At 36.9% G+C, this 12001-nt stretch overlaps 1 non-coding gene across 1 annotated transcript; it reads right to left on the reverse strand.

Moving 5' to 3' along the window:
* Positions 1-3002: 3002 nt before the first annotated feature.
* LOC127552566 (U6 spliceosomal RNA) lies at positions 3003-3104 on the reverse strand. The gene has a single exon (XR_007951440.1). It is a non-coding gene; the product is annotated as a U6 spliceosomal RNA (small nuclear RNA).
* Positions 3105-12001: the final 8897 nt, after the last annotated feature.

Raw genomic sequence — 12001 nt, forward strand, 5'->3', positions numbered from 1 at the left:
AAAGTTCTGACAGAACACATGAACAAGGTGAAAGATAATCTCCATTCTAGATGAGAATATGAAAAGTCTGGAGGGATACTCTTTTCCTCTCCAGGTTATTAGGATTAAAAAAAGAGTTTATGAAAGAAGAAGAGCTATCTGAAGAGATAAAGAGAAGAAAAATGTGAAGAGAGGGGGGATTCTTCACTTATGGTTAGGAGAGCGAAAGTAGAAAAGTGTAATACAAGAAAAGGAGGGAAAAGTCATTGAATGTTGGGTAGTATGTAAGAGGTATAAGGCTTTTCTTATAGAGTAGGAGAGCTGGACCAATTCTGGAGGAAGCAATTTTGTGTACTCCCAGAAATGATGGTGTAGTTCCAAAACACCATTAGTTGCCTGTCCTGGGCAAAGGAAGAAGAGAAGAGTAGTAGTTTGCTGATTTCCTGCTGAGGGGTACCTAGGCAACTATTTAATTATCTGAAAAAGCTCAGGCAACTGCTGTCTTCCAGGAACATGTATTCAGTAGGTGATGGAAAACATCCTGAGAACTGTCAAATCTAATAGTTGTTACTTCTTAATTCTGGCGTTTCATGTTGGGGCAAATGATACTACCAAAAGGAATATACAAAGCACTGCTAAGGATTATAGTCCTGCCCCAAAATTGAAAACCTTATGTTAACAGGTAGTATTTTTATCATATTGCCAAACAAAAGGAGGGGAAATCAAAAGAAAAATTTAAATTTGAGATGTATTCAGCTGGTTAAGAAGATGGTATCTGTTAATAGGATTTGTATTTCTGGACCATAGTTTAAAATAAAAAAAATTATGAGTTCTTGAGTCTATGGGTTATGCAAGGGACAAAATACATCTGACAAGACACATTTGCCTTTATAAAAAGGGCATATTTGTCCTTGCACAAAATCTTTTATTTGACCAATAAAAACATATTTGCCTAGAGTCTTGTGAGCCTAATCAAGAGGTCACTAAATGGAAAAGGGAGATGAAAAGAGTAAACTTTTCCCAAGTTAGGGATCATAGAGAGCAGTATGCACAGGAAGATGCCATCATCATAGGGGGAAGAACAGAAGAGATTGTAACAATAATTCATGAGAGATAACATCCGAGAAGCAAGTCAGAAATAAAACTCAAGAGCCGCTCTCAGATAACAATATACAAATGCACAAAGTGTGCGTAATAAACAAGATGATATGTAAATTATAATACAATGCAGAAAATTTGCCTTTATGGATATCACTGAGACTGGAGTATTGAACCATGACTGAAACTTTTCTCCAAGACTCATTCAACAATGCACAGAATAAATGAAAGAGGGGATAAAATAGTCATTGAAAAGATATTTAACTTTTAAAATAGCTTTACTTTTTAATATCACCTTAATTTCCAAATATCTTTGTTTTCTTCTTCCCAGACATCTGTCTTGGAACAAAAAAAATAAAGCCAGAAGCTTTCTAGACAAGATGGCTATCTGAATGGAACTAATTCTACTTCTCACTCATTTACTCCATCAAAAACTTTGAATTTGTCCAGACCAAGTTATAATCAAGAAATCCAATGAGAAATGACTTGTTTCTCCACTGCCACCCTCCCAGAACTGCACAAAAGGCCAACCAGAAGCCCAGGGGCAATAGGAAAAGAGGCCTCCAATAATGACAACTCTAACTAGTATGGACAAATAAGTCAGCAGCCTCCTTGTGTGATTAGCAATGGGTCTGAAACATGGGCAATATGTAAGTATCTGTGTATAGAGGTAGCAAGAGAAAGGGACTCCTCTGAGAAAGCCTCAAGGTGGAAAGCTTGAAAGCCTAGTGAAGCAAAAGCAATCAGTTTAGTATGGCAAGGCTCAGAAAAACACAACTCATGTACTCCAAGATCCCTGTTATTCTGAATCTCAAAGACTGGACATGGGAGGTGAGGCTCACTTTAGGAAGTGTTAGCACAGGAACCCAGATGATCTAGGGTGAGATTAAGTGAGATTCACCACCCCACCCCAAAGTACAGGAGGGGCCATGGTCTGATACGGGCATAAGGAGTCAATTCAAGAACTAAAGTTGTAGTGATGAGTTAAAGAAAATGTTAGCCAATTTTTAAACTGTAGATATAGAGTCCCCCTAAAGAAGGAGAGAATAACTCCATGATAATGTAAAGAGAAGCTGAAAAGATTATTCATAAGGACTATGTGAGTTCCTAAAAGAAATGAAGAAAGAGATGAACAATGAAAAATTCTGGAGGAAAGAACTGGAAGGAGAATAAATATATCAGAAGGAAAAGTGATAATCCTTATCTAAGTAACAGATTTCCTGAAAATTAGAATAGACTAATCAGAATGCAATGATTCTATGAGAAAGCAAGAAATATTAGAATAAAATTTTTAATTTCAAAAATAGAAGAAAATTAAAGTATCAAAGATGTGACTTGGAAAAGAGATCAAGAAGAAATAGTTAAAGAATTATTAGTATTACTGAAAATCATGATTTAAAAAAACCCTGAATACCATATTTCAAGAAATAATAAATCAAGTGTTTCAGATCAGTTAGAACCAGAGAGTAAAGTAGAAATAAATAGAATATACCAATCACTTCCTGAAAGAGATGCTATAAAATCCAAGAAATATAGTTAAAATCTAGAACTTCCATATCAAAGAAAGAAAAGATACTGTAGGTATGCAGAAAGCTGAAACTTAAGTTCTAAGAAACCAGAGTTAAACTTTCAAAAGATTTAGAAGTCACTATTATAAAACAGAAAATTTGGAATTTTGTTGTAGTTATTGTTTTCAGTGATATCCAACTCTTCATGATCTCATGTGGGATTTTCTTGGCAAAGGAGTAGTTTGCCATTTCCTTCTCCAGCTCATTTTACAGATGAAGAAATTGAAGCAAAAAGGGTTAAATGACTTGCCTGGGGTCATATAGCTAGGGAAAGTCTGAGGCCATGTTTGAACTCATGAAGATGAGTCTTCTCTACTCCAGGCCTTGCGCTCTATTCCTTGTACTGCCTAGTTGCCAAAAAATATGGAACACTACAGATTTGCACATCATCCTTGCATAGGGGCCATGCTAAACTCTGTATCATTCCAATTTTAGTATATGTGCTGCTGAAGTGAGCACTGTCTTGAAATACACTATTCCAAAAGGCAAAAGATATAGGCTTACAACCAAGAATAACATTTTGCAAAGCTGTGGATAATTCTATGGAGGGAAAAAGGATTTTTTATTGGAATAAAGGACTTTTCAATCTTTTCTGATGAAAAGACTAGAGCTGAGTAGGAATTTTGAAATATAAATACAAGAATCAAGAGAAATCTAGAAAGTAAATTTATTTGAGCAATTAGAAGAGACTGATGATATAGTGCAAACATCCTAATAAAAGAACAACAAATATTCATTCAGAGATTTAATATTTTCAAAGGGTAATGAGAGAGTTAAATAAGAAAAAAAAGGACGTAAGGGGTGGATTGCTTTTGTTCTGAAGGTCTGAATCAAGGAAAGAGAAGTGGGGGCAAAAGGAGGAATACACTAGTGTAGAAAGGAGGAAGACGTGGGTGGAACTTGAAATTTCACATAATTGTGGTAGGTAAGAAAAGCACACATAGAGGAAGGGGTGGGGGCAATAGGCGTTAAAATAACCTAACTCTTATCTGAAATGAGCAAAAGAAAGTTAAATATACACAGTTTGATGTAGAAATACATCAAAAGATAAACTAGGATGGAAGAGGTCGGGGGCAGGTAAAAATGAGAATAATACCAGGGAGGCTATAGCTTTTAACAAAATAAATTTTTAGATCCTGAAAAGGGCAGAGGGAGTTAGAAGAAAAAGGAAAAACAAGGAATGGAAATACTATAGATTGCCTCAGATAATTATCTAACAAATTGTGAATTTAATAGAATATTATTCCACTGAAAGAAATGATGAAAGATATTTTTAAGAGAACTCTGGTTATTATGAACTGATGCAGAGTAAAGTGAGCAGAGACAATAATTTATACAATGACAAATTACATTGAAGAGAAAAACTATTTTGAAAGACTTAAGAACTCTGTTCAAAGTATTGGCCAACTATGCCTCCAGAGTTCCTAAGATAAAGCATGTTACCCATCTCCCAATAGAGAGGTGATAGATACAGAATTCAGAAAGAGACATACATTTTTTTTTTTTTAAAGACATACCTCATTTTTTTTATTATGACTTTTTATTGACAGAACCCATGCCTGGATAATTTTTTACAACATTATCCCTTGCACTCACTTCTGTTCCGATTTTTCCCCTCCTTCCCTCCACCCCTTCCCCTAGATGGCAAGCAGTCCTATACATGTTAAATATGTCACAGTATATCCTAAATACAATATATGTGTGCAGAACTGAACAGTTCTCTTGTTGCACAGGAAGAATTGGATTCAGAAGATAAAAAGTAACCTGGGAAGAAAAACCAAAATGCAAACAGTTTACATTCATTTCCCAGTGTTCTTTCTTTGGGTGTAGCTGCTTCTGTCCATCCTTGATCAATTGAAAATGAGTTAGATCTCTTTTTCGAAGAAATCTACTTCCATCAGAATACATCCTCATACAGTATCATTGTTGAAGTGTATAACAATCTCCTGGTTCTGCTCATTTCCCTCAGCATCAGTTCATGTAAGTCTCTCCAAGCCTCTCTGTATTCATCCTGCTGGTCATTTCTTACAGAACAATAATATTCCATAACATTCATATACCACAATTTACCCAACCATTCTCCAATTGATGGGCATCCATTCATTTTCCAGTTTCTAGCCACTACAAACAGGGCTGCCACAAACATTTTGGCACATACAGGTCCCTTTCTCTTCTTTAGTATCTCTTTGGGATATAAGCCCAGTAGTAACACTGCTGGATCAAAGGGTATGCACAGTTTGATAACTTTTTGAGCATAGTTCCAAATTGCTCTCCAGAATGGCTGGATGTGTTCACAATTCCACCAACAATGTATTAGTGTCCCTGTTTTCCCACATTCTCTCCAACATTCCGCATTACCTTTCCCTGTCATTCTAGCCAATCTAACAGGTGTGTAGTGGGATCTCAGAGTTGTCTTAATTTGCATTTCTCTGATTAATAATGACTTGGAGCATATTTTCATATGGCTAGAAATAGTTTCAATTTCTTCATCTGAAAATTGTCTGTTCATATCCTTTGACCATTTCTCAATTGGAGAATGGCTTGATTTCTTATAAATTAGAGTCAATTATCTATATATTTTAGAAATGAGGCCTTTATCAGAACCTTTGAGTATAAAAATATTTTCCTAGTTTATTGTTTCCCTTCTAATCTTGTCTGCATTAATTTTGGTTGTACAAAAACTTTTCAATTTGATATAATCAAAATTTTCTATTTTGTAATCAATAATGATCTCTAGTTCTTCTTTGGTCATAAATTCCTTCCTCTTTCACAGGAGAGACATACATTTTTAAACATGATCATTGTGTGGATTCATTTTATTCCACTATATTTATAATGTAAATTTTTGATTTTTAATTGGTTTTTAATTGGGGGAATATATAGGGAGAAAAGGGGGACTTAATATATTGATATAAAACTTTTTTTAAATGAACAGAAGGAAGTTAGGAAGGGAGCACAGAAAAGCAGTTTTGAAGGTAAAGTAGAATTTGTTATATAACTTTTTTCCCTTAAAACAAACAATGTGAATTGGAAATTAGTGGTTTCACATAAATTCTCTTTGGGTTTTCCTGTGCATATGGATATGGCCTTTTTGTTTTTGTGTGTTCATTTAGATTCAGAATTTTTTAAAGCCTGCTTTTTTTAAGTGTGTAAAAAGGGACAGTTAGATGATACACTGGATAGAGCAGTGGCCTTGGAGTCAGCAGGATCTGAGATCAAATGTGGCTTCAGATGCTTAATACTTACTAACTGTGTGACACTGGGCCAGTCACTTAACTTTGGTGAGGCAAGTCACATACATCACCAAAAAAAATATTAGTAAAAATTGAGCTTTGTAAAATTAACACATCAACTGAGTTTGACAGTATATGCAATGGTCTATAGATATACTCCCCAGGCTTCACAGAGACAGGAGGGATACAATATCCAGTTTCATTTGAATGAGCTATTTTTGCAGTTTTTATGTGTATTGTTTTCCTAATATGTTTATAGAGCCTTCCATGCCTCCTTGTAGTCTTCACAGTCATTGTTTCATCTGCTACAGTAACATCACTGATATTACATTCATGTGCTACAATTTTGTTTAGTCATTTCCCAATTGATGGACATATACTTTATTTTTATTTTCATGAACAATATTGTCTATTAAGAAAATATTTTCAGGCTGAGTGTCTTGAGACATGCCTATAATTCTGACTATAAGGAGAATTTAAGGTGGGTGGATCACTTGAGCTCAGGAATTCTGAGTGACGGAAGTTATACTTGATCAGATTGCTGGCTGCCCAATATCTGACCCCAATATGGTAAGCCCCATAAAATGTAGTACCATCAGGCTGTCTAATGAAGAGTGAATTAACCCATGTTGGAAATGGAGCAAGTCAAAGCTTCTGGGTTTGGGGCTTGTAAGAGAATACTGGGTAAAATGGCGAGACTTAAGACAATCTCAAAAAAACAAAAAAAGGAATTTATTCTCATGTGAGGAATTCCATGAATCTGAATTGAGAAATTTATTGGAGAACATTTGGATGGAGATCTAGAAAGAGAAGCAATATTATTGTGAGAATATACTACAGAAAATCTGGACAGAAGGAGGAATTAGATGAGAAGCTTGGGAAATAGATTACTTACAAAAAAAAAAAAAAGAAAAAAAGCTGGCATGAAACATGTTATTGTAATGATGGGAGACTTCAACTCTCTGGACATCTGCTGGAGCTCTGTCTTTGCCAAAATCAGAGAAATTGACAAATTTTAACTTGACTTAATGTTAGTTTCATCTTTCAAAAGGTAACAAAAGGAAGTGCATTCTGGACCTGACCGACACCAAAAGGAACTATTTACCAAAATAGAAATGACAGGACACTTGGGGTAAGTGACAACTCATGACAGAGATGGAGGGAAATGCTGGACCCAGTTTGAAAATATATTCTAGATTTGGGGAGATCAGATTTTGAAAGATTAGGAAAGTGAAGATCCAATGGGTATTTTGAAAGGAAAGTTAGATAACAAGAAACGGCAAATTCTTAAGAATATAAGACATAAGAAAAAAGGATTCCAATGAGAAGGAGAAAGGAGTGTTTAAGGGATTGATGTAGTTGCACAAGGAACTCATTAATAAATCCAGCTTTTAAAAAGATCTCTCTCTCTCTCTCTCTCTCTCTCTCTCTCTCTCTCTCTCTCTCTGTGTGTGTGTGTGTGTGTGTGTGTGTGTGTGTGTGTGTATGAGTGTGTATGAACAGGATCTTTGGAGCAAAACCAGAGTCTTTCACTTAACTTGGAGGCATCAGAGGGGTCATTGGAGCATGCTTACATTGTCTACATAGAGACATTCTTTACTCTTTGTTATAGGGCAAGGGCAGTCTTTGATTAGTTGCAAAGCATAAAGTTTACATCTTTAAAACTGGCACTACCAAGACAAGTCCTTCTGGTCAAGCTCTTTTCTGAGTAGCCCTCTTCCCTGTTGTGTCCAGTTTACAGTTTTTTCATTGTGTAGACACCATGAGCTGAACCATGAGAGGGAAGGACTTCCTTCCCCTGCTCTCCCTTTTACTTCAGGTCTAAGAAATGAGCTGGGGGTGCTTGCCTTGTTCAGTTTTATTTGTGCTTTTCATTTTAAAGTTCAAGTGGCAATCCCCACTGGAATTGTGAATTTGAGTCATGGGAGGCTCACAGGAAAGAAGACCTTGAGAAAGAAGGAGAGAAAATATGGCAGGAAAGATGTAAAGATGCTCATGTTTAGTAGTCTCAAATTTCCTAGTAGATGCCTAGATCCAATGGAGTGTAATGGGGTAGATAAATTGTTGATCATTGATTAAGTTAGCTTAGTCTTAGAAATGAATGTCAAGTGGATTGACTCTTCAAGAGTGAAAGGGTAGAGTATTGCTCTCTGGAGGTCTGGGTTAAGGGGACAGTTATTCCTGTTGGGAATACATGGACCTACTGTTGGAAATACAGGGACAAGAAAGATGCTTGTGTTGGGTATGCCTTTTTTTGCCTGACATGAAAATAAGGTAAGAGAAATGAGGGAACATGGGACATGATCAATATGTTCAAGAATTTGAATGACTTTTGTGGAGAAGAAGAACTTCACTTGTTCTCCTTAGCTCTAGATGAAAAACAACATTAACAAACAACCTAAGAACAAAGATTGGGGGTGGGGAACAGAAGATGTAGAAACATAGATTTTATTTATTAAGAGTGTGTCCTGAATAAGCCCAGAAATTTTTGACTTATTTATTCTATCCTACGAAACCCTCTAAATCTCAAATGACCTTGATTAATTAAGATGAACTCAGTTGTCTTGAAATTGAGGGGATTCTCCTATGCAGTTAAGATAACTGTAAAGGAACAAACACTGGACTTAGATTCCTGAAATCTAGGGTCAAGGATAAAATCCTAGCTTTGCCCCTGGGGGATCTTGACCAAGTTTCTTCCCTACCACCTGACTCCTAGTGATGTAACATTATTAATAACCCTCCTGAATTCATTTATCATCTTCAAACTTGTCATTTCCTCTCCATTCCAATGATCTTGAATTCTAGATGTCTTTATACAAATCCCATTCTCTGTCCTCTGCTGCCTAATCCCTTATTCCCATCGCCTTCAAATAACTTCCCCAGCCTATCACTCTAAAGCTATTCGCCCCTACACTGTGCCCTTTAGAATAATTGCTCCATAGGTAGCAAACTTGTTTTCATTTTAAATTGTTTCCTTTCCCACTCCTTTCATCTTCTTGTTCTCACTGAGCCTTGGTTCCCTCCTAATGACACAGACTCCCTGGTCACCTTTTCCAGCACTGATTATACTTTGACATTCACACCCCTCTCCCAATTCATTGGTTGAGGTCTTTGCTCCCCATTGTCATTTCCAGGCTCTCTCTACCGTCACTGTCAAGTAATCGCTCCTATTTTGAGGTTCATTCCCTACATATCTGCTATCCAATCAGAATTCTGATAGCTGTTGCTCGCAATTCCCCAGAATTTTCTACTTCTTTCAGTGCCTGTTCTCAGTGCTTGTTCAGTTCAGTGCCTGGCTCACAGATTTCTTTCTTCACTGGCACCTACCCTCATACTACAGAACTTCAAAATACATATTGCTATTCTCGTAAACACCTTTACTTCCCAATTCCTCCACTTGCTCATTTTCCATGACTTACTCTTCCACTTCACCCAGCTATACACAGAGAAGGTCAGATCTTCACCCAGGAACCCTCCACTTCCATGCTTCTGAACTATGAAAGTCTCTTACCTGATCACAATCATTGTCATTTTGCCTCTCTTTCTGCCCTGCAACCCCAAAACATGTTCTTTATCTTCCAATCTATCAGTCCCTAATTCTTTCCCAGGCTTTTACACCTATGTTGGCTGCATCTTGATAAGCTTTCCCATCTTGATGTCACCAGTGTAATTTCTCTTGAATCCCTTCCCTTCTTATTCTATTGCAGCTCTTGCCCTGCCCAACCTCAGCCCCAGATTACTCTCACCATCTGCTGCCTTCACTCCTATTCATGTGCTACTGAACAAAGCTAGAAAAAAAGCACAAAATTGTATTGACTAGATCCATAACAAATTTACATTAGGTATCCTCAACTGGGCTCTTGCTGTAACAAAGCAATCCTTTTATATACCTCTCTAATTGATTCACTCTCCCAATCATCACAGCAGCTTTTCCAAACCTTTTCATTCCTCCTCAGATTTTCTATAACTCCCTCTTCTTCCAGTCTCTCAGTTGAGAATGTTGCTTCAAATTTTACTGAAAAATTCAAGCCATTAGCTAAGAACTTCCTCTTCTTTCCTACTCCTTAACTCATCCCTCAGATGCCTTCTGTCACTATCTCTGCCTTTATTCAAGGTTCACCCTTCTAACACACACAAGGTTTCTCATTCCATGCCATTTTCTCCAGCAGACTGTCCTCTGTATCAATCCCACTTTCTCACTTATCTGCAGTCTCTCTCAGTTTACTGACTGCTTCTACACTGCCTACAGATATGTCTATGTCTCACATCTGCTCAAAAAATCCTCACTTGATCCACTGATCCCTGCTAGCAATCATCCTCTATCTATCTTTCTCTTCTCCTTGAGAAGGCAGACTTAAATGAGTGTCTCTACTTCCTGTCCTTTCACTTTCTTTTTGACTCTCTATAGTCTGGCTTTTGAACTTATTCAACCAAATTTGTTCCATCCAGTTACTCATGATCCCTTGATCACCAAATCTAATGTCTTTTCTCAATTCTCATTCATTACAACTCTCAGTAGTCTTTGACATTATTTGTTGATCACCCTTTTCTCCTTAATAATCTCTTCTTTATAGGTTTTTGTGACATCATTCCTTCCTAGTTCTGTTCTTACTTATGTGAGTGCTCCTTCTCAATCTCTTTTGCTGAATTTTTATCCAGGTCATACCCACTAAGTATGGTAATACCGTGGGGCTCTATCTACTGGACTCTCTTCTATTAGTCCTCTATACTATTTATCACTTGATAATCTCATTAGCTATCATAGATTCAATTATTATCTCTATGAAGATGATTCTCAAATCTACTTATCTAGCCCTAACCTTTTTGCTCATTCCCAATCTTCTTATATGTTCTCCCTGTCCCCCTGCAACCTTCAATCCACTAACATTGGCCTCCTCACTGTGCTTTGACAAAGACTCTTGATCTCTCAACTAGGCATTTTCTCTGACTATCCCTCTGTAATGCTGATATTTCTCCCTTTCTTCATCTTTCTCTTGAGTTTCTTGATACTCTTAAGTCCTAGCTAAAATCCTACCTTATACAGAAAGTTTTTCCTTATTCTCTCTTAATTCCAGTGCCCTTGTTGATTATCTCAATTTATATATATATGTGTGTGTGTGTGTGTGTGTGTGTGTGTGTGTGTGTGTTTGCCTGGAGGAAGAAAGAAACAGAGAGATAAAGACAGAGAGACAGAGAGACAAAGAGAGAGAAGAGATTGTCAGAATTGTTTGCATGTTGTCTCTCCCATTTCCCTATGAGATTTTTGAGAGCTCGTATTGTTTGGGGTCTTTTTTTTATGCCCAGCACTTAGTACAGCACCTACTACATAACAGAAAGTTAATAAATGTTTACTAATTGACTTATTGACTGAGAGGATTGAACTTGATTTTTTCAGATCCTTTTCAATTCTGCTATATTGTATTATATATCCTAATTTTGTGTTCTAAGGTCCATTTCTGCACTAACATCTATTTATAAGTCTATGATTATCAGAGATAGTCCGATCTTGTTCAATTACCACACTGTGGTTTTTCTGTTTTCCTGAATTCTAGGGGAAACTATTTCCAAATCACAATCCTAGGACAATGTAGTCCTTGAGGTCTTTTTTGGGGGAGTTTTGTTTGTTTAACTCAGCTTGATGTAAGCAGGAAACTGGTCCATGTTCAGATTTCAGCTCTTACTTCACTGAAGTTCTACATATCACTTTTCATCTGGGAATTATGGTTTCCTTTTTATACTGAGTTTAGGCACATACTCAAATTGTGGAAGAAGTGGTGGAGGTTTCGAATCTCCTAATCTAACATTATGATTTGATGCATTTCACCTTTCTCTCTTCTCTTCATCTCTATGCCTTCTTTACCTACTTCCTCCTCCCTCTGTCTCCTGATCTCCCTCTGTCCTTAGTATTTTTCTCTATCAAGTCTTCTTTCCTCTTTTGCTATCTTTTCTCCTCCCTTTCTTCTCTTTTCCTTCTTCCTGATTTTCCTCTTCATCCCACCCTTTGTCACCTCCCCTCTCTTCTCTTATCTCTCACACCTCCCACTGTCATTCTTCTCTCCTGTCTCACTCATTCACTCCCTGTCTCTCTCCTCTCTTTTGCTTTTACTTCATTTCTCTTTCATG

This window comes from Antechinus flavipes, chromosome 2, assembly GCF_016432865.1.
Source record: "Antechinus flavipes isolate AdamAnt ecotype Samford, QLD, Australia chromosome 2, AdamAnt_v2, whole genome shotgun sequence".
Classification (NCBI taxonomy): Eukaryota; Metazoa; Chordata; class Mammalia; order Dasyuromorphia; family Dasyuridae; genus Antechinus; species Antechinus flavipes.